Source organism: Scomber japonicus, chromosome 1 (genome assembly GCF_027409825.1).
Source record: "Scomber japonicus isolate fScoJap1 chromosome 1, fScoJap1.pri, whole genome shotgun sequence".
Lineage (NCBI taxonomy): Eukaryota > Metazoa > Chordata > Actinopteri > Scombriformes > Scombridae > Scomber > Scomber japonicus.
In genome coordinates, this window is record NC_070578.1 from 15,720,958 (window position 1) to 15,744,458 (window position 23,501).

Here is a 23,501-nt window from a genome sequence, read left to right on the forward strand (position 1 = left end):
AAAAGTTTATTTGAAGATAATATGATGCCTTAGCTGTCTGAGTTCATTAAATAAAGTGGATATCTTCCACAGTTTCAGTCTGGTTGGTTAGACAAAACAAGGGAGAAGCATAAAGATGACCAGAGGGCACCTGCTCCTCACTCCCAGCCTAGCAGACAAACAATCAACATTTGTCCACTTCCTCTCAAATATTTGAGCAGGTCGTGCATGTCTGGATGTCTTTCACAGGGATTCACCTTGATCTTTGCACCCTTTTTTGTTTTTGCCTTGGGACCAAAACCACCCAGATTTAACATGATAGTCCCCTACAGGTGTTCATTGATAAAAATAAATAAATAAAATACACCACTACTATTGAATTTTTTTTTCAGGTGTATGTTCAGTCTTCCCACATTAGAAAATGTTTTTTTTTTAAAAAAAGGACCCCCATGTGTAGTCCCAGTGGACAACGTAGGTGTATACAGTGGACTACAACGCGTTTGGTCCATTAATAATGACGCATTTCCTTTTGGACCCACGGTAGGATTATCTCCCCCCTCCCCATTTACACACACATGCACACAGAGAGAGAGAGAGAGAGAGAGAGAGAGCGAGAGAGACAGGGAGAGCTGCTCACACACTGTCCGTCCACTTGGAAATTTCCCTCAACGCCGAGGATATTTTACTGACTGTCGGCAAATGTGCATCTTCTCCGGGCTGACTGCTTGAAATGCCCCAGTAGAGGACCTGAAGGTAGGTGTGCAACCCTTTAATCGGATTTATTCTGCTGCTCATCTTCCCCCCCGCAGCAGCAGCCGCCGCAAGAAAATCTGTCTGACCTTCCTTCCGACCAAGCTTTAGAATAAAACTGCACGCCTCTTATGTGAATTTGTGCGTGAGCGTGTGCGGGAGGGGGTGTACGTGTGTGCCCCAGCCTCTATGTGACTGCACCGCATTTCAGCACCTCGGCTCGGGCTCTTTTGAATGGATCGCCACTAAGTTGTGTCTCAGAGGCTGCGATGCTCCTTTCAATTAACCAAACTTGTGGAGCCTTTTAATGGTCGACTCTGGCATCGGTTAGTTGGTTGGTTTGTGGCGACTACAGGCTGCTGCTGCTGCAAGGGGTTGGAGGAGGAGGAGGAGGAGGAGGGGGGGTCGCTTGGGTCGCCTGGTGAGGATCTTCTTTTATTCTTCCCGTTTTTTTGGCAAAGCTCTTGTTTTTGGAGCTGCAGGACTGAGCCTGAGGCGCTAGTTGTGTGTGTGTGTGTGTGTGTGTGTGTGTGTGTGTGTGTGTGAGTGTGGGTGTGCGGAGTCAAACAGGCATGGAGAGTTCACGGAGGGGGCTGCAAGTTAGATTGCACCGGTCAGGAGAAAACCAGCCTCCGCCATGTTAAGTTACCACCTCAGTCAAGCTGCCACTATAATGTGCCACAGGGGATTGTTCCCAACTTTCCCCCCCCCCTCTCCTGATGAGAGTATGCAGCGTCTTAAAACACATGAAAGGGCGGTCACCTGTGCAAGCGTGGAGCCAGGTTGTGAATTTCCCAATCAAGAAATTGCAGCTTCACCATACAGTTGGACATTATATAGGCTATCTTGCAAGGAGGTTGGGTGGTGGTGGGGGGGGATCTATGTTTTTCAGGCGTGGGTGTTCATTCCCAGTGTGTTTTGTGTCCACGTCGAGATGCATATGATTTGCATTATTCCATGCATCCACACGCGCCTCATGGTTAAGGTGATCACTACAACAGCGTGGGGGGAAAAAATATGCAAAGTGCGAAAACATGTAATGTATGGATTCACCGCAGCAACAGCGGCTATCCATACATGTTATGTTTTCTGAAGATGTGAGCATGTCCGCCTGTGTCGGCTCGGCTGCCACACCCCTTCATAGAAAGCCAAGGCACACTCAATACCGATGATTTGCCTTGTATCATCATTGTAGGGTTACCTCCAAAAATAATATCTAATGTGTCCTGTGTGTCAGTGAGTTGACTGATCACTTGTGCGCGTGCCAAGTTTGCGCGCAAGGATCGATACTAGTATGACAGTGAGTGGATCAGTCAGCAGCCAATGAATTTTCAGTGGTCCTCCAGAGCACTAGTGTGTGGTGGCTGTGAGCTGCTTAGGAGACAGACGTGACAGGGTCATATGAGCCAGGGCACAGATGGAGCAGGAGATGCCTGAAATGTTTGATGTGCAACTGAATTTCTCTGGCAGTTTAATGGGCAAAAGTAAATCGTCCTCTCTCTTCCTTTAACTCCATTCTCCTGCTCCCCTACTGGCTGCTTAGACCTTGGCTTGTCAGAAAAAGACACATGGCCATGTAGGCTGCAGGCTCCTGTGTGTGTGTGTGTGTGTGTGTGTGTGTGTGTATGTAAAACCTCATAAACGAGTGCTCTCTCCCCTGACTGGTTTTGTTACACATCCTCAAGCTATGTCCCAACACCAGTCTTGGTTTGAGATCCATTTGTGGCAGCATTTCTCATGGGAAGGGTTGGCAGTATTATTAAATATCTTTCCCTCAATATAGAGGTGTGAAAAAAAGAGAATGTCACCGATCTCCTCAAGTTGCACCACGTAAAAAACCTGTCCTTTCAAAATGGCAGATCTTGTCTTAATGAGCCGCCCCCCCCCCCTTTCTTTCTTCGGTGCTGATCAGTTATTCTGCCGTTTCATCTCCTGTGAAAATGTCATTTTCTCCTCCTGCCTCGTAGTTAACTGTCAGTATTACCTGCTGCCACTAGTGTTTAGTATGCAGCTCGGCCACACAGCCACAGTGCCCATCATATATTAAACTGACCAAAGTCTATCTGGCTTCCCCGACATTAAAAGCACCAATCAAAAGCTTTTTCATTATAAGAGCAACCTCCTCTGACCTTTTGTGGAGAACGTGTTTAAGCACCAATCATGCTATTATGATTTGGGACCTCATTTTCTCAAGCAGAGTGATGATCAGCAAATACACTCTTTTAAAGGTTCGGCTGTTCTAATATTTAGTGCTGATATCAGTGGAATGAAAGGAGTTGAAAGTGTTGTAAATTAGGTAAGTTATTATGAGATGATGATTCTACTCCTCATAAACGTATGCCTTCCATGTGAGGGAGAAATAGCCATCTTTATATGACTTTTAATAGAACTTTGTAGTGCATAGCTTATTTTTTCAGTGTATTTGATTGACATGATAAAGCAAAAATGTTCTCACTAATTCTGACAGCCATGTTTAGTCTACATAGCCTTGAGGGACTAATTATCAATGGTCGCGTGCCTCTGGCTTGGGAAGAGCTCCAAGGCCAATCTTATCTGCTAATGCAGGGGTTACTCATCATCAGCAGCATATGGCTAATTTATTGATTTGTCCCCATTTTGTTCTGCATGAAAACAGGCTTCGCTGTCATTGGTAACCACAGAGAGGAAATAATGAGCAACCCATAATGACATTTTAATCAGGCGGGGCACAATGTTAATGTGAGGGACAATGTGAGGGGAGCCAGGAGTTTATTGTTGTCATGCTCAGATAGGGATCTCTGCTCTGCACTGAGAAAGAAAAAGGAACATACAGGAGGAAGCGTCACTACCATCACCAGTCATTCAAGTGTAATTCATATGATTTCCTGCTGGTGTAAGTGGACGGAAACACTGAGCTTGTGAACTGTGTGTATTTTTTTTTAATGTGGAACCTGCTGTGATGATTAAATGGGAAGTTACATTTCAAACTGTACCTAGTATGCCTAGTTAAATGACATATGTTAAACTTTTAACATATTATTTGCACCATTACATACTAGCAGTAGGCATTGACCCTTGTTACAGTTAATGCAGCATGAACTGTGAGAAGTCCGTTTCTATTCTGCTTGTTTCCCAGTGCAGCTCTCAGCTGATCACCTGGAATTCATTCTGTGTTTTTTTTAATGGATCTCAGGGCCTGAAACAAACGGGTTGGTAGCTAGGCATCAGTGACTGGATGCCAAAATCTGGCAAGAATAATGGCCATCATTTTGGTCTGATGTGATTATGCAATTAGAGATTATTATTATGTACATTTAATAGATTTAATGCTTGTAAGGTACAGCACATGAATTAGCAGTAAACATTAAAACATTGAATAATGACCTCATGCAGGCATAATCACTTTCTTTGGTTTGTCAGTGAGTCTCTGCAGTGAATGAAGCTTTGAATGGTGTTAAAATGTTCAGTGAGGATGTCCAAATGTTTTTTGTATTCGTGTTTTGAAGCATTATGTCCTCTTCTGTGATTTCAACCTTGTGTAACCATGATGGGCCCTCAAGGATAAGATTAACTGCCTTCTCCGTGATACCACAAATAATGATTTTTTTCATTTTGAATCAATGTCAGTTATTTCTGAACTAATTGATTTGTTGTTTGGTCTATATACTGCCCCAACATAGTGAAACCTATTTTCTGGTTTCTCTAATCTTCTGTAAAACATTGTTGGTTGTGAACTGATGGTTGGGACAAACAAAGGTATTTGAGGATGGCATCATAGGCTTTGGGGAAAGTGCGATTGGCATTTGTCACCATCTTTTGACATTTTATGGACCGAACAACTAATTGATTACTTGAGAAATGATGGAGAGAAAATAATCATCATTTGCAGCCCCACTGTCGATTGCACACATTTGCTCAAAGTTTTCTGTCACATTTGAGGGGGAGGTAAAGGGTCTGAATGGAGGCTAAGGAATGTCTGGCCTAGTTCAAGTTAACAATATCACAGAATTTCACACTTGGTTGTGACCGAGCCAAAGCATGCGTAACCTTAAACATAAGAGTCAAATCACAAGATTCCAAGGAGGACTTCCTCTAGAAAAAGGGGCCCCTGTGTCTGGCCCTACTAAGTGTATAGTACTCGCTTAGTGTTTGATAGTTCCAGACAGAGAAAGCGTTGTATCACTTTCCATGCTCGGTGGTCTCGTATTAGAGAATTATAACTGGCAACACGCAACCAACTCACAAAACATTCAACTGTCACAGGTTTGAGCCAAAGTTACATTTTGTAAAGATCAATGACCATGAAATAGTTAGAAATGTATAGATTGATGTACAAGTTTGAAAGATGGCAGCTGTCTTAAACTAACTTGAGTCTGCCCATCGGCGATTGTGATTGAGGATGCTGGTCATTGTTGGATGTATGAAGGAGAGGCTGCCTTTTTGACACATACCATCTTTTTTGTTTTTTTCCTCCACCTCCTACTGAGTTCTGGTTTGCCTGCCTCCTACTCAATTCACTATCCAATGTAAATTGCGTCAGAAATAAGCCAGTACACTGGTTTTCTGCCAATAATATGAAGAACAATTTCTGCACAAGTGGCCTTTGCTAATTGCTTTTAAATTCTTAGCATGACTGGAGGATAGGAAACATTTGCAGTGTGGGTTTTTTTCAGTCTATAATTAAACATGAAGTATGTTTCAGGAGGAGCAGTCTGTTTGAGCAACCAGTGCCTTGCAGCAGTCTCCATATGTGGTACTACATGCTGAGATGTAAGTCTGCAGACCCCCCAGTCTGGTTTAAAAATACAATTTTTTTTTTGTTAAGCTGAGCAGTCATGAGCAGCAGTTGTCATAGTGATGGAGGGGATGAAGACTCATGCTTCCCACAACTTAGATATTTTGAACAGAGTTGTTCATTTGGACTGGTACCCCAGTACAATGAAATGCAACATTAAGGTGGACATAGAGCACACATGACACTTTTCATGGACTGGGGTATTTTTTTCATATTTATATTTCATAGAATTAAGCATGTTGTATGAGTTACCCTCATGAGTTACCCAGTCATGTGGTGAAACAGGAGCTAAGAGTCCTGACACCCAGTTGTGTGCTGTTGAGGACACTCAAGCTTACATTATATGACATGAGAGTTTTAAAGAGTGTGTGTGTGTGTGCTATGTTGATCAGATGGTCAATTTAAAGATAATGCCAGGTTAAATATGGCATGAAATGAAAATTGAAAGAGCCTTGTGTTGAAATGAGGTAAAGTCCCCCTGGTTAAGTTTGGGTTGTTGAAATGAATACCAGCTATTTCTGAATTTAAGTGTCTTCTTTATTAGCTTTCCTGAACTGTTTGTCACGGGTTCTGTTACAGCTGTTTGGCCATAAATATGTAAACACAAACTAAAATTGCCTAATTGTCTGCTGTTGATGTTAAAATAACCCTTGGTATTTAGTTTCCTTTCTTGTTGAGGTAATTGCAGTAATTGTGTATAGCGTTTTCATTTGGATCTGGTAGTGTTTTTTTCTATTGTGCTAATATTGCACTAAAACCCTCAACTCTTTTTGGTGCTGATTTTTTTTTTCAACCTGAAGGATGAAACTGTTTAATTGTTTTGTCTGTCTCCTTTGGACCCACTATAACATACAACATTAGTGAGTTGTGCTCTGAGTTTATTATTAAACATAATCAAATAATTCTCTGAGTCACAAACATCTGTACGATGAATCAAATCCACTTTCAGTTTAAAACCTCAGCTTGTCATGTATTTTGTTTTGGCCAAAAAACGAACTGTCATCTCATCCCCCCGGCTGAGAGCGGACCTGCTCTGAAATGTGTTTCAGGTTGCAGCTGAGCTCTTCTGCTATTACTGGACTGCATCTCTGGCAGAAATCCCTGCTGCCATGGTTGCAACCTCAAGGCTCATGCCTCTTAGTCACCAGGGCAGAAATGTAACCTAATCAGGTGTCCGCTGCTGCCAGTACATAAGCACACCGCGCTGCGAACAGAGTGTAGATTGGCTGACTTGTACAGAACCACGTGTAGTCCAGGCACTCTTGTGAACCGGCATACTATGTGACAGCCTGTATTTTTCACATTTTACATGGAATCCCTTATTAATCCTTATTTTGCCTCAGGCTGTACAATTCCTTTTCCACTTACTACTTCTCGGGAGCTATTTGATCTCACCAAAGTTACCACAAAATGTCAGTGGTTGCCTACTGGTTACAGAAGCATGCCTATTACATGGAGATTGCAGGTTTACATTGCCAGACTGAGTCAGAAAGCCTGCAGTGAGGAAGTGAGGAAGCACTACAACAAGTGCTCCAGATTCTACTAGTTGTCATTATTTCTGTTTTCATATCTGAGATATGTTTGTAACTGATGATAAAACATTATTTTATCCATGTTTAGAGGTATATTTCTATTGTTGTCTTTTTATTAACGGTTTTAGTCTTACCATGCATTATGTGCCTAAGAGCATGTGTAAACAGTAGTTAACAATCACAGTAAGAGAGGAGCAAATTAGATGATTACCAAAGAAATATGAAAAAGGGGATAAGCCAACATTTTTATTTTAAAGATGAGCACAAGCAGGAAGATCCCTCAGCAGTTGGCTGTAACTATATCAAGTCCCTAAGTCATGAACAAATGGTGCTCTCATTACTCAACATGTTCCTTGTTTGTTGACAAATTTCAACATTTGTTGCACTCATCAAATTATTTTTGTCCCTGTGACGTTACGGTTTGTGGAAAATAATCCTGCGCTGGAATTCCCCTGGAAGTGAGTGCAGAGCAGCTCACAGCTTTGTTGAGTAGGGGTGAGTGAACATTCTGGGAGTGCTGGAAATGTATTCCACCCCTTCACTGCTCCTCAACCCTCCTGCAGCCTGTGGGGCATCTATTCTTGGTTTTCCCATAAGGATAAATTCTTGCTCCAAATGTTTGGCTGCCAACTTGCATGGAGAGTAACCCCACTGTATAAGGCCAACCTGCTGGCAGGGGGGCTGAAATGGTCCCCAGTGTTGCAGAATAGAAAGGACGAATGTGAGGGTGATGGACAACTTGTTGAGATTAACTTTTGCACTAACATCGTTTAGTCTTGAAGGATTATTTTATGGTTATTTGCTTGTTATTATGAAATGTGTATTTTCCATGAGCTTGGCACTTGGCCTTAGTCTCTTATCAATAAATAGCTTGATGTTCTGGGTGAATCATTTCCACCATAAAGTATCAAATCTTAACAAAGAAACAAGGTACCAGTGTCCATATTGATGGCTTAAATTTCTTTGACTCTGGCTATTTGCAGATATACAGTGTAATCACAGAATTGGGTTTACCACACTGTGTTCAGGTGGGACTGTTCATTTTCAGCTAAAGACAATAAGTGCTACTTCCGTCCTTTAGTAAACTAATCACGATGCAGACAAGACTTAAAGGGGCACTTCGAATTTTTTAATATTGACTTCTAAGAGACAAATAAATGAATGTTAAAAAATGGTCAAAATCTAATCTGCAAAATCTCATGTCAGTATTATTATAATGCTATTTTCTTAGACTATGAAAACTTTTCTCCAGAGCTGTGGAATATATTATAGTGCAACTCTTTTCAGTCTGTGTATTACTCTCCGTAACTTGTAAACTAATCTTCATGTGTAAAACCTGGGCTGAAACAATTAATGAATTGACAGAAAATGAAGGTCTTTTATTTTAACCAAAAATACTGGAACCAGCTTCTGTTTATTTTAATGTAAACTGGAAAAATTGAGTTTGGTACTGTTGGTAGTACAAAACAAGACATTTGAATATATCATCTTGGACTTTTGGAACTTGTAATTGGTATTTTGTAATTATTATCTGACATTTATAGACCAAACAAATAAATTAATTTATTTTGTAAGTCAGAGGCCTTCAACAGGGGTCCACGACCCCTAGGGGATCCACGGAGGTACTGCAGGGGGGTTGCGAAAGTTTTGGTTGATTAGACTTTTTTTTTTATATTCCCCCTCGCAATTATTTCCACAAATTGAAATGTCTTTAAATACACATAAACATGAATCCAACATACTGTAGTGAACAGGTAAATGGAGGCAGAAGACGTCTTTCAGTCAGCAATGCACACATTCAGCGACACACCGCTCAAGCTGGGCACCGGTTCATTCACAACACCTGTCCTGCCAATGAGGAGCTGCTGTGCCAATCACAAGGCCATACCTTGCACATGTTTAAAATGACATGACATTCTGGTCCTCTGAAATGAGGCCAACGCGGAAGTAACTTAGAACTGCATTCTATCAAAAGGCCACCAGGGGGAAACAGTTTTGGTGTCAAAAGGACTTCCGTCTCAATACAAGTCAAAGGATAATTCACCAACTTCTCACTTGATTTCTAACCTCAGTAAACGTCTTCAAAATGTGTTTATGGTCTCAATCGCTAGTTTAAAGCCTTCTTCAATGCAGTCTGGTGTTCATTTGTGAACGGAACTCCCTTAACATAAAACACAATTTTATACAGTATATATAAGTAGGGGGTCCCCGCTCCATCTCCATCAGTTTGGAGGTCCTTGGCCTGGAAAACGTTGAAGACCCCTGGTGTAAGTTATCATTGGAATCAAATCCCTCTGTAAGACATTACATACAACTGCAAGATTCCCTTCCAAGATTTTTAAATTCTCAGGAAGTGGAATTTGTTTGTCAGGTAATAATATAAGTGAGGACTGAAAACAGTAGGCTAAAACTGTAAGTATAAATTGTATTGTCCTGTGATGACATGGTTGAGCTGGATGTCAGCGTTTGCTATGAGCCCATACAGATTTGACATGACAGATGCTTGCTGATTGTACTTTGCATCCATTTCCATTTGTGCCTCATTTGTTTTTCTCCTCCTCAATGATTTTGTCATAGACAGTATCAGGGTGCAAGATCCATGTTGACTAATATGGCTCCATCACACATAATGACATATAACCATGCGCAGGTGAAAATGTTTAACCCACTTGGCACATTGGCAGGATGAAAGTCATCTCTCATTTTTCCTGTGATACAATACGTTTTCTTTACTTTTTTTTTTTTTTTACCAACTACAAGAAAACAAGTCTTTACTTCTCTTAACCTTGTGATGATCTACTTATTTCGTATAACTTTTGTGTTTGATATGTGTCTCTCTCAAGCATAAAAACCTGACACTGCAAAATCCTGCAGATGGAGGGCACCAGAAATAGTACTTTAAGTGGCTGTTAATGTATGACTGTTACACAATCATACTGTCAGTGCTCCTTGCCCTTGGCCGAAACCTTTCTGTCTGGAACACACTTGCTTGTACCCCCCACGCTGTCCCTCTCCTACCACCCTCCTACAAGCCTCTGATGTTGCTTGTGGAGGTTGTAGAGTGAATAAAGCTATATAAGGGAAACCATTCTTTGTTTATTAGTTAAGGGAGAGTACATGGGAGAGCTGCCAGGCCTCTCAGAGTAAAAAAACGGGGACAGAAAGAAGGAAGATGAAACACCACTCAAACAGAGTGTACTCTGCTATGTAGAGCTGTAAACATGGCCCCTTTTTGTATCTTATGAGCATGGCAGCTGGCTTACATTACGTGTGGAAAGCTCAGTGCTAACCAAGTGGCTGAAAATAGCCTTTTATTTGTGCACTGTGCTATGGGCAGTGCCCACTAATGCAACTAGCCACAAGCATACAGTGGTTATGTTAGCTTCACAATGACTTCCAGTCTGGTGGTCGCTGTCAGTAGAGTTATGAGCCGGGTGGAGACTGTTGGAGAGAGGCCATCCACCTGCTGCAAGCAGCCTGTCTTCTAGTATGACTTATAGTTTAGCAGCAGCAGTAGTAGAAGTAGTAGGTTTATCTTGGTTGTTTCATTCCCATGTAAGCTTAGTTGCTATTTCACGAGGTCAGCTAATAGGACATTACAGCCACTACATTTGGGTAAGATGGTTGCTAGAGTATGTATGAGTAATATTTTTGACCAAATACCTTTAAATATGAATGTTGTGACAATATTTTAGTGAGGACTATCGATAATTTCACAAAATATTTACACAGATTTTTAGTCATCATAAGTAATGTGAATGTAATGATTAAGTGGGAAAATGCAATAGAACAGCTAGACCTGTTTCATAAGTTAAGAAAATGACATCCCTTTACTGTAATGCAGCTTTTGAAACCAGAAAAAACAGGACCATATTATGATATTCAAAACCTAATATCTAGGCTTATGTCACGATATTGATATAATATTGATATATTGCTCAGCCCTAATTGAAGTACGATTTTTTTTTTTAGGTGTCAGCTTTTAGATGGCTGTTAAGTAGTTCAAGGATATACATGTGTAATTCTTAATTTGCAGTTTAATGTGTTGGATTTCTACAATCTGCATTAGAAAACAATATTAAATGTTGAGTGGCGCTCTGTCTCCAATGACACACTTTGTGAAACTGTGTCCAAAGGAAAGACTTGGATTGCTGAGGAGATTTCAGAAAACAGAACTTCTATATGTAAGTAGGACACATTATATTAACTAATAATGTTTAGGTGTATTAGGAGTATAGCTGTTGTTTGAGCAGTGGAAGATTGTAGTTGAGGTGGTGCTAAGTCATGAGTTGCAATGCTCACATTTGGTTGTCAGCTTTTTATAATCACCATGGCTGTGCAGTTTGCAGCTGAATTATACTGCTCAGTGAATGCACTCCACATGAACTGGATGCATAAGGACTTACCTTCAGCTTGTTGGCGCATTGCGTTGTGTGGGATTAATGAAAAGCATGGGATGTGATGATTCATAAGCACTATATGCTTATTTTCTGAGGTTGCTGTTTGCAAACAGTCGCATAATCTCTTCTGTTCCCAGCTGGAATTTAATTGAGATAATCCAATGTCAGTATTTTCTGCTTTGCCAATTTAAAACAAGATTGTTTACTGTAATCTTCTGAACTTTAAGTTTGTGTGTGCACAGTCTTTCATATTGACGTGTCTATGGGGAGCTTGTTCTCCAGCTGGCAACAAGACAAATGCTGCATTGTCAGATTCCTCTCTTTAGATGGACTCGGGCGTTTTGTCTTTTGGACGCGGTGTAGAATGCCAGCCTTGTCCTCAGTAGGGTTATCTCCCCAGAGCAGAGCACACCCTCAGGGGAAATTACTTGGGGGGGGCATCCCCACCTACTCCTCCACCTACTCCTCCACCTTCTTGACAACAGTATTGAATGATGTCTCTCCCTTTTAAGGACTGAGTTCCTTGTTTGTTTCTGTTAAAGCAAGGCATCCTCTATATTAGTTGGAATATTATCTCTGTTTGTAAGGCTGGTATAAACACCAGGTGGGAAATTTATTGCTGGCCGCTCTTAAGTGAATGTTCATGGAGACACTGAGTGCTGATTTGAATTGGCAACATGCACTGCTACGATGGTGGATTTAAATGGCAGTTACAAGTGGCAGATGGGGAAATGGGATTTTTGTTTTTGATCTGTTTTCCTCGCTGTCAAGTGCAGCTTGTTCCCTGATTGGAGTTTTGTGAACTGTGCTGCCAAGCCTTTTACTTTCATGCAGCTGCAGGAGCAGGTGAGCCCTCCTGTACAACCTGGCATCCCTACGTGCTTTGGACTGCCATGCATTCCTGAGCTTTCTTTGACCCTACAGGGCTGTTTTTAAGCTGGCTGTACACATGAAGGAAAAACACATATTTTTATGGGAGTGGATGCAGCGGTGTCACTTGGCATGTTGTGTTTGGCAGGTGGACACAAACACATCAAAGAAATTGTAAACATTTTTGGAAATATCCTTATTTGCTTTCTTGCTGACAGATGTGAAAGAAGATTGATACATCAAATGATGTAATGTGAAAGCCACACATGGTTTTCTGGACAGTAACTTCACTGTTTTGATTTGCTCTATGATCTATGTTATTTTTGATCCCAGCAAGCATCTGTTTTCAGTTAAAAAGCTCTAAAAATTGTTGCTACCTGCTAGCACCAAACGATAAACACCATTAGCACCATTAGCTAGCGAGTAGCTGGCTAACATAGTGGGTTATTTAGTACCTAAAGAGCCAGACATTTTCCCTTAAGAGGTGGTGGAGACCAAAAATAGAGCTAAAAAGAAGACTATAGGACTTAAATTCATCAGGTGTACCCAAATATGACTCTAAATGAATGAAGCATATGCTCATGCTAACATATTTGTCTAAGTAGGCAAATGTTTCCTGTTTTCAAGTTTGCAATATAAACTAATAAACTGGAAAGGTTTTTGCTTTCCTCAAGATCTGAAAATTCCATTACTGCAGATTTAAGCCTGAAGTTAGAGGCAGTGGGCAATTAACTTGGCTTAGCTCGACATTGCGCAGCAGGGGGAAACAGCTAAGTTTATTCCACCTACCACCACATAAATACATTATATCGTGTTTTTATCTGTACACAAACAACACTGTAAGAACAAGAGAGAAGAGGAGTTTCAGTCAAGTGTTGGAATTATTTCATAGTCAGATGCAGTATGCTAAGTTTAGCTAATCTTCTGCTAGCTCTAGTTTATATTTAGCATACAGAGATGAGAGAGTATGGTTTTCTAAATCTCAGTAACAAAGAAAATAAGTGTATTTCCCAAATTTTGGAACTATTGTTGTAAAGATAACAGGTTGAGGTGTGTGTGTGTGTATATGTATATGTATATGTATGTATGTGTATATATATATATATATATATATATATATAAAATTGAGAGACACCCAAAAATAAAATATTATTTGTCCCTTTTTGGTGCAGCATTTTTGGCAATTGTCAGTGTTATAAGAAAATACTTCTTTATGTTTGAGGTTGTCATCTTTATAGAGTAATCCCAGCATTCTGCAGCAAGGATGTAATTGCTAGTTCTGGTCTCCTCCTTCAGTCTTGTCCCTGCCTTTGGTGTAGTTGTGGTATTCCTGCTGAAAGATAAGCCATCCTGGAATCAGCCCCAGTCTGCTGACTGAGCAGGAAACATTAGCAGCCACCCCCTCCTTCCGCAAACCCCCCACCCCCAGACCTCGGCTCAGTCTACAACATCACTTTCCCTCTTTATCTCACTCACTTTCTTTTTCTGCCACCAGAATCTATCCCTCTCTTAGTTCCTCTCAGCTCATATCTCCATTTCACCACCCCGCCCGTTTTCTCTCCTCAACCCGTTGGCTAGCAAGCATGTCAACACCTCAGCTGCAACCCAGTCACAGGGATGAAATGACACAGGTTGCTTTGCTTGGTTGTAAATCAGCACACGAACACATCTGGTAAATGAAGGGTGGATTGATGCCTGAGTGACATTTAGAATTATTTTTCATTGCATGTGTCTGGGCAGAAAATGAACTCCTCCTGGTGCGAGGAGGAAACATCCGCTGCATGATTTGTGATTTGTGGAAATAGGTCACTTGACATTCATTTAGTTGGAGTTTAGTATCATTGTTACTTTCCTGCAAGGACACATCATGGGGCATAATTGTGCATGTGTAGTTACTAGACAATTTACTACAAAACCAAAAGAGAAAAATCAACCTGAAGAGGATTTGCTGGAAAATGCTGTGAATGCTGTAACCATTTTGTGCCATCTGTTTTTCTCAATTACACTTTGGTACATTAGATTATTAGGCTTTTGACACAGATAACTTGTCATGTGGTTTAGCCTATAAACCAGTTTTAAGATATTAAAATGTCTGACCAAGACCTGATTTTCAGGAGGGATTTTCCACAAATAGAAAGTGTGTTAGGTTACATGATGCGAGGGGACCAGTTGGATTTCCAACAGAATTATTATATTCATGTTTTAGGCTAGAAGCTGAAAAGGACAGCTGAAACAGTTTCACATGGGAGGCTATATACAATATTCTTTTGCAAAAACATAATTGTTTGACAGTGACTGAAAGAACTTTAATGTGAAACCATGTATTACAGCTACAAAAACTCGGCTCTTTCATTGGATTTAAGCGAATGTGATGGTGCTTTCTCTGTCAGCTCTGATGTCTTCGAGCATTCAATCTTTTCTGCACTGTTTCTTTAGATGCTATGTTAATTTATTTGCCATTTAAATGAGCTGCAACCATGTCAAGTTATCTTCAGGCTCCTCATGGGAGCCCGGGATCTTAAAAGAAATAGGTGTGTTTTGCATTTTTGCAAGTTCGCGTGCCTGCCTTTGCCATCTGACTCTCCAAACAATGTAGAGTATTTAATGTGTATGAGGTGGATTGGGAGCGGCTCCTGCTTGCTCCTAACAATAGAACTGACAAGCAAAAGGGGCCAGCCTTTCACTTTGCAGACAGCACGAAAAAACTGGGCTCGGAATAGTTGGATTGTTCACCCACAATAGGCAGCCGCAGCCCTGTAAGGCGGTTTAACTCTCGTGTCATGTTTGTCTTCTCCTTCAGTTTCCCCGAGCCACTGCCCAGCCACCAGCCTGCTTTTTTTAATTGGTTCTCCTGCCTGGCGGTCGCTTTACCTGCCTGGAATTGTTATTACATCAACTTGTGATGGAATTGCAGTGGACTTTTCAAAGGGCTTTAGGACAGTGTCACACCTAGAAAAGCACTCATCCATTTAGAAAACTCTTTACTGCAAAAGCTGCTAATGGAAAAGATAAGAGACGGTAGAGCAGTGCTTATCCTAATTAAAATGTATGTCAATCCATATAGCTGTTGACTAAATTGGGTTTTGAAGGCCAGAGCTGCTTGAGCTACAGTAGCAGACGGTCTGCTCACAGCTGTCCACTCATAGAGCAGATTAGAGGACTGCCATATCTCGACGGCTGAGATGCAAAAGAAGATTAGGGCGGTAATCTGCAAGCCTGCCAGAGTGAGACGCTGCCTTTTAGACTACACTTTGATGATTCATTGTGTCTTGTAAATGATGTCCTCACTTCTGTAGCAGCTTGTGCATTTTTGTATGGATCATTTGCTTTGGATGAGTTTAAGAGTGCAGTGCTGTTGTACCGGCCAGCATAGGCAAGCCTTTTACCGAATAAGTCTCTTTCATCAAGCAAGTTAATGGTACTTTCACTTAAGAAATGTATGCTTTCTCATTCTCATTAGGTTTGGTGTAATTTCTGTTCATGCAGTTCTAATATTTCTAGTGGGGTGTTTGTCGGCAGTAATGAGATACATCCAGTGCTCAGTCGCTCAGTTGTGCTCCACAGTAAAGAACTGAAAAGGCATTGTTCCTACACAAAACAGCTATATGCATCTAATAATTCACCCAACTGTTCACATGGATATAATTTTAGTATCAACTTCAAATGCTTAGTTTGCAACATGGTATACTTTTTTACTTTTTTATTTTTTAATCCGAGTTGAGATCTTAGCTTCAGTGCTGAGATGTTAGGGGTTCATGCAAAGTGACCAAGTGCTGTAACCAGAGAACAATATCTACCATGCAGTGCGAAAGTGGGATTTGATTCAAGCTGCTGTGCTATGCAATGACCGCTTGGCAGCTGGTGTCTCCCCCAATCAACACGATCTGATTGAAACATTGGATTGGGTCCCAACCTTTCAGCTGTGATCCTTAACTTCATTAGAAACCTCATGCATGGACAGGTGGAAAGTGGGACAATAAGTGTATGATAAGCTTGAAATCTTCATATAAGTTGCATTAAGTGTGTTGTATACATCTACTTCCTTTTTACTTATTGTTAAATTCCATTATTGTAGGATTTTCTATCTATTGAAGAGGCGATGGGCTTTATCCTGTTTGACCCCATTGATTGTGCAATTGTGTGATGGTGTTCAGTGTCATTTAAACCCTGTTTGGTGCTTGACAGCCTCGCCCATGATGGCAGTGACAGTTTAAAGCCTCTCTGTCTCTTAGCTCTCTGTTTTCTGCCAAGATGGCTGTGTTCAAGCTCTGAAGATGATGAAGGAGGAAGGAGCATTTTGACAGGGTAATACATTTACTTTGAGGGATTGGTGATGGTTAATAAGCAACGAAAAGGAAATGAGTGATAATGCACAAGTAAAAGCTATGCTGGCCAAAGCAGCTGGTAAGATTGTCAAATGCCTAAAAATCCAGTTCTATGAACATAATGAACTCTCATCAGCGAGTGAATTATCTTAATGATCAATTCCCTCCATAACTGTAACGCTTCATGTAGGCTTTTTGTTACAATTTAATTGTCTGTTCCGCTTTTCTCAGCTGGTTATGGTTGCTGCTCAGAGGGTTGTAACTGGGACAGACCTGCCACCGTTTTATTTATTTCTACAGAGGAGAGGAACGTTATAAATGCAATTCCCTTGCATTATTATTGCAGAATGTAGGCTTCAGAAAGCAATCACTTGAAGTGGCATGGGGATTTGTTTTAAGGCTACAAAGAACAGCTCATATAATCCCTTGATTTCCAATTTTGTGTTTTCCTTTTCGATTTTTTTCCTTGCAGTCTTGGTCTATTTTGTCTCTCATACTGCTGAATCTTTGCTGTCACGGTTTATGCCAATGCCAGTCCTCCGTGACCTCGTGGTATGGAAATAGGTTGCCCAGATGAATATCTTTTCATACTAAGTTCTAGCGCTGATGTTCTGCTCTAATAGCAAGTGTCTTCCAGCAAACCTTGAAAAATTATGTTATTCACCTTTTTTATATTTGCTTGTCATGAAACTCTCTCATTCATTTTGTTTGGTGCTAGTTTACAGTTGCTTCTGCCAAAGAGCAAATGGACACACACAGTCACAAGCACAAGTGTAAACCAAATGTAAATCACAAATGTAAACACATTGCATTTCTGCTCTGCCCCCTCCCCTTCCAGTTGGCAGGGTTGGTTTGATTCCATTCATGGAACTGGGAGTCGGGTTGAACAGGGATGAGGATCTGTGTAATTGAATTAGAAGCCATACCCTTCCTCTTTCTCTGGAAGGGCCGGACTAATCATTGAGGATCTCCACCATCCAGAGAGAGAGGGTCGAATGTTTGCCTTGTATAGAAGAGAGACGAGAGGGGCTCTGTCTGCTCCGTGTGTGTGTGTGTGGATCCGTGCCTATTTTGGTGAGTACATGTGGCTGCGTGGTGTTTGATTTCCAGAGATTATCTATACCTCGAGCAGATTAAATGGTGTGTCTGGACACAGGGTTCCTGACCCCTTAACCTCTGATGAGGCAGCTATGTAACAACTGTGTGTACATGTGTGTGTGTGTGTGTGTGTGTGTGTGTGTGTGCTAGCATGTGATGCAAAGCAACAGCTGCTCTCCAGATGTCCTCAACCCGCCCCCCCCCCAAAAAAAAAGAGAACTAATGAAAGAGAGTCTCTACCCCAAAGAGGTATAGATGAGGCTCAGGGAATGTTTATATTTATTTATGAGCAGGCTAACATTTGGATTTGAGCACAACAAATGAAATTCCATTGACCCCCTCCCCTCTTGTTGGTGGAGCAGCAGAAATGTCAGAGCTGGATATCTAAAAAGAAATCGGTAGATAAAACAAAACAACAAGCGTATATGATACTTGCATATTTCTGCCATCGGGTATTGATTAACTGATATTCATAAAAAAAAACAACCTTGCTGGTCACTGATTGATTGTCTTCGGGGTTGAAGAAAATGCTTTCTGCATTTCCCACAGTCTCTATTCTAGTGGTAGAACATATTGCTCACTCATACAAACCCAGTGAGAGCAGATGGTTTGTGTTTATAAAGATGGAGACATTATTGTTATTGGGCGTGCTGTTGGGTGCTGGTGAAAGGCAGCATCATTAACTTTACTTCATTAGATCTCTTCCTCTGTCTGTGGAATAAGGGAAATTCTATCTGGCATTTGCACCAAAAGGTTATCTGCATCACACAGGTGGTAGGAAATATGCTTGCTTACTCACAGTGTTATTTTCGTCAGATGAGACTAAAAGACATATATTAGTCAACAACCGTTTTTTCCATGAATAAAATGAGACAGGGAGAGAAAGGACGGCACCAATGTCCTTAAACACTGACTGTGACTAAATTAACACGCATTTGTGTTGACGCAAAAGACAAGAATAAATCTACGCCATTAAATAAATACTTAAATAAAATCTCTATTTTTTCGTCAAAAAATGAGGAGACAAAATATTATATAATGTATCTCCTTTTAAATTACAATCCAAAAGGTGCATTCATTGTTTGCGCATTAGTTTTATTTACTGTACTGTGCTCATGCCAGGGCGATATGTGTGACACTGAGGAACAACGTTACGTTACCTGGGGAATGCTGCAGAACGTCTGCACCACGATTTTGTTCCATCCTCTGCCCAGCATCGGACCCCACTGGGAGTGTTACAGCAGAGGAACAGAGCATAGTCAGGGCAAGCAATCCACCTTATTAAATTAAGTTGCACTGTTAATACAGTAATTACGGCAGCCCAATCAAATCCGAACGAGTGCCTTTAGGCTACTGTAATTTTTATAGTAGCGGCACAACTAAACATTTCGATTTAGTTAACTTGCTCAAATTTCGTTGATTTGGTCATTTCCTTTTGATTTTTGTGCTTCTATTGTGGGTCAGTAGGCTATGTAGAAAAATGTGTCTGTTTTATTTTTGTTTGTTGCTGAAATATCATCGGGAGTCTGCATGGGTTGTTTAAAGTTGACCCGAAGTTTTATGCTGATTCTGTGAATGACTTCCTGTCCGGTGCATTCAGCTCTGTTGAGCTTGACGTTCTCTCTAATAACAGCAACAGTATTCTAGAAAGAAAAAAACCCGGGGATATTTGGTCCCATTTTATGAATGTAGAAATAATGAACAGGTTCAATATCTGGATGTATTTCTTTGACTATCAGACTAGGAAAAAGCAACTAGCAAAGTTGCATTCCTAATCATTCAACACTTACTTCTCTCCTCTATCCTTCCTCTCTCTCCTCTCTACCCCAACCGGTCGAGGCAGATGGCCGCCCACTCTGAGTCTGGTTCTGCCTGAGGTTTCTTCCTGTTAAAAGGGAGTTTTTTCTTGCCACTGTCGCCAAGTGCTTGCTCATGTGGGAATGTTGGGTCTCTTTAAAATTAAAACCTGATGAAGAGTATGGTTTAGAACCTGCTCTATGTGTAAAGCGCCTTGAGATGACTTTTGTTGTGATTTGGCGCTATATAAATAAAGATCGATTGACTGAACAAGTGAACTTCATCAGGTAATAACATCAATCTTGTGAGATGAATGAGACATCCATGGTTAGACTAGATTGACTGAAATGTTAATTACAATAAATCTGCTTTCAGAGACTATCAAAAAGACTAAAATGAGTTTCATGGACTAAAACTAGACTTAAATACTTCGGGTTTTCTTTTGACTAAAATCAGACTAGAAGAGTCTTACGTGACTAAAATGTAACCAAAAAAGTATACGGTAAATATGACAAAAACTAATAAGAGCATTTCACACAGGACTAAGACTAAAACTAATTAAAAAAATAGCTGACAAAATGAACACTACTTACTCATACTTGAACTGTTTATAGTCAGCAGGTTTGCCAGGTGTTATGAAGCTTCATGAACAGCGCCATGATTAACAGTAAAGTTTCATTCTTGTCCTATCTCTATATTTTTACAGGGCTTTTTATAGAGGCTAATAAGTGCTATATGATGAGTGCAATGCTAGACAGGTGGGTGCCAATGAGAGGGTGGGTGGGTAATGAGTCCCCTACCACACAAGAAACCCCCTACCACACAAGAAACCCCCTCCCACTCCCCACCTGCATGTATTAGGCCCAGATCCCATGGACCCATTTAGCTAATTACATATCTGGGTCTGCTACTTATCCATGGGAGTGGTGGAAGACACCAGACAATTAGTTAGTGGGCCTCAGTCAGTCAGTCTGCGCTGCCGTGGCTGAGCTGTGATGTTTGCTATGATTTAGGACCTCTAATCCCTCTGCTGCAGACAACTAGAAAGCAGCAGCATCTTTAGACTCTTTCCTCAGTTTTTTTTCTGTTAGAGCTGACCCTGCTCAAGTCTTACTGTGACCTTTTCTGTGGTTTAGGAGTTGTTTATGGAACAGAATGAGGTCACTCATTTTTTGCATTTTTAGGGATTTTTAAGCCGTAGTGTTTGGTTTCATTGATGCACTGTTGCCGAGCTGATGGAGGAGAGGTTTGCTGCTGATGTTGCCGGAACGAAATGATTGGACTGTCCTTGATGTTAGAGTTTAATGGCCCAAAGACGTGGCTGCGGAGACAGTTATGTCCCAGCAGAACGACTGCGCCAAGCCAGTTGTCAAAGTAATGTGTACTAAATTAAAGAATGTTGGAGCAGATCCACATTTTGGATGGCTCCCTAAAGGACGGGAAGCTGTGAAGTATTTGAGATAGGAAGGTGGTACAGTACATGTGTTACTTTTGAGTTATTCAGCTGAGTCTGTATATCAGTTTGAGATCTTTTTTTAAGACAATTATACAATTTGTTCAATTTGATGTTATAATCAGGGCAGTGAGAGTCAAAAAGTTTAGAGAAGCTAGTTTGTATTTAAGAGGTTGTTTGTGCAAATCTCTAAAGACTTTGGTGGGGGGGGGGTGTGGATGGAATGAGTAATGCTTCACCCTCACTGAGCAGCTTCCATTGATCTTTGAGGTGGCCTACAGCAAGGAACTTGACTCCCAGCACCCATCAGTTTTAGAGGAGTTGCTCAGTGTGTGTGTGTGTGTGTGTGTGTGTGCGTGTGTGCGTGTGTGCGTGTGTGTACAAAGGATAATATGATTGATTCAGACGCACATTTTTGCTTGATGGCTGAAAGGTTTATATTTAACATGCCAACATGCTGTATTTTTATCGCCACACACACCTTCGGTAAATACAGACTCACCACTTTGACCTGTGCACTGGTGTTTTGTTAATATTACGATGTAATCCAGCTGTGTTGATGTGAGATGTTGAAGTCACAGCGGGCAGCTTTATTAAAGCTTCATATTTGGGGCCAGAGCAAGGTGTTTCCCTGGCACCATATTGTCTGAGCCCTCTGTCCTCCTCTGCAGCTTGAGATTAATGAAACCGCAGGATGGACGGAACAATGAATTCTCGCGTGGCACATTGTGCTTCCTAAGATCGCCACTGGCGATGTACCCCTGTGCCCCACCTCTGGAAACCCTAGGGGACCAGAGAAGTTTTCCCGACTCATTCAATTTGTCATCAGCCTCACATCCTGTCATTTGTTTGGGTCATGACAGATTTGGTTATCACAAAATCTTAGGTTTAATTTATCACCATATTCCAAGAGAGTTTATGTAGTGTTTTTAGACCTAGGTGGTGTCTCTGTTGAGTTTTGCAACCCCCTTCAGGCATAGAAAAGACAATCACAGGAATGTAAATGTCTCTTTAGTTGCTGTTGAGATAAGGTTCCTATTCAAGTGTGTTTTTCTTAATGTGGGTACTCACGTTTACTTTCCTGGAGGCAAAAGGCTCAGCATGTTCCCATTATCACATTACTTTCAGCTCTTTCCAGGGATTCCTTTTGCTATTGTGCTATTGTTTTAATATAACCTGAGGCTGTGTTATTTTGCACCATAATAACCATTTATTATTATTATGGAATGTAAACATTGTTGAACCAGAATTAAAATTTATTTGACATAATATTTGATGTCATAATGTAAATGTTAAAGTAACACGCATCTTGCAAACTGGCTGGGTTGAACTTAAAAACAAATTAAAGTTAATGAACAATTACATGAGAACAAACCTAGACGCACAACTGTAATTTGTGCCACTTTCCTCGATCTCTTTCCTTTTTTACAACCTTTTTTTTTCTCCTTGGAATTTGAAATCTGAGTCATTGTGTGAATCAGTCACCTCCTGGTAGGAAACCTAAAACTGCTCCCTGCCAGTGTCAGTAAGTCAGTGACGCTCAAGGGACAGGTTGGTGTTGCTAGCTGCTGGAGGTCTGAGGGAGTCTGATGAGTAAGCAGATAATCAGAAGATTGTTAACAGTGGTTAGAGGTGCGAGCCAGCGGTTGAACAGCTGCATTCTGATGACATCACATTTGACCATCTAACAGTACATTGTTTGGATATCTTTGCTGTTGGATTGATTCATTTGTGAGTTAAGATGCAGCAATATTGTTTTTTTTGTGAAAATTCTTTATCCTATCACACCCGTGTTGTGTCTGAAAACAAACTACTTCATTGCTGATGCACTATTGCTTACACAGTCTTGTATGAGTATGTTGCTGTAACTGCAGTGCGTGCAAAACGTCTCTTGGGAGAGGAGACTTGCACAGCGGTGAAAGCCTGCAGAGTGTTTTCTGTCCGATGAGATCCACCTTGAGAGCATGTCTCACTTGTCCCCCATCAGTCTCCAGCCTGTCAGAGGAGCGGCTGCAGCCCAAGCCATTAACTCTGGCTCTGGGCATTATACAGTACAGTCTGGACAGGTGTAATAACCCACACTGCCTATTGTGATATATTCTAGTTATCCTAGTTTTGACTGTTGTGGTCCAAAGCGTTTGGAAACTTGAACTGCAGCTGAAATGCTAAACCGACCACAGACTATGACTACATGTGACATCATCACTGTTGTTGCAGAATGGGATGTTTGTGGTTTTTATAGTTAATTATTGTTTCCATAAGATAGTGTAATGTGCTGGAAAGAGATTTAAGATCCAGTCTTGTTTGATCCTGTTCATGGGCTAAGGAATTGAAGTTGAAATCATTATTTTAAGGGGGGAGGTAAAATTTTGACAGCTAAAAAATGACAACCATCAGTCAGCTGTAGGTAATTAACATTCATTCTTGGAAGTTGACCAATCTACTAAATGGCACTCTCACAAATGGCTAATGTCTGGTTAATGTGCTCTACTATCAGCCAAAGGTGGTTTCGTTCGGGGAAAG

At 41.0% G+C, this 23,501-nt stretch overlaps 1 protein-coding gene across 2 annotated transcripts in view; it reads left to right on the forward strand.

The window, feature by feature from the left end:
* The first annotated feature begins 607 nt into the window (after positions 1–607).
* The window catches only part of tln2a (talin 2a), a 92,346-nt gene continuing 69,452 nt past the window's right edge, over positions 608–23,501 (forward strand). The window contains exon 1 of one of the 2 annotated variants that reach the window (XM_053319711.1): positions 608–732. The gene's annotated coding sequence lies outside the window, so the exon portion shown is untranslated. The remainder of the gene's footprint in view (positions 733–23,501) is intronic. The other variant, XM_053319727.1, reaches the window with a different exon arrangement.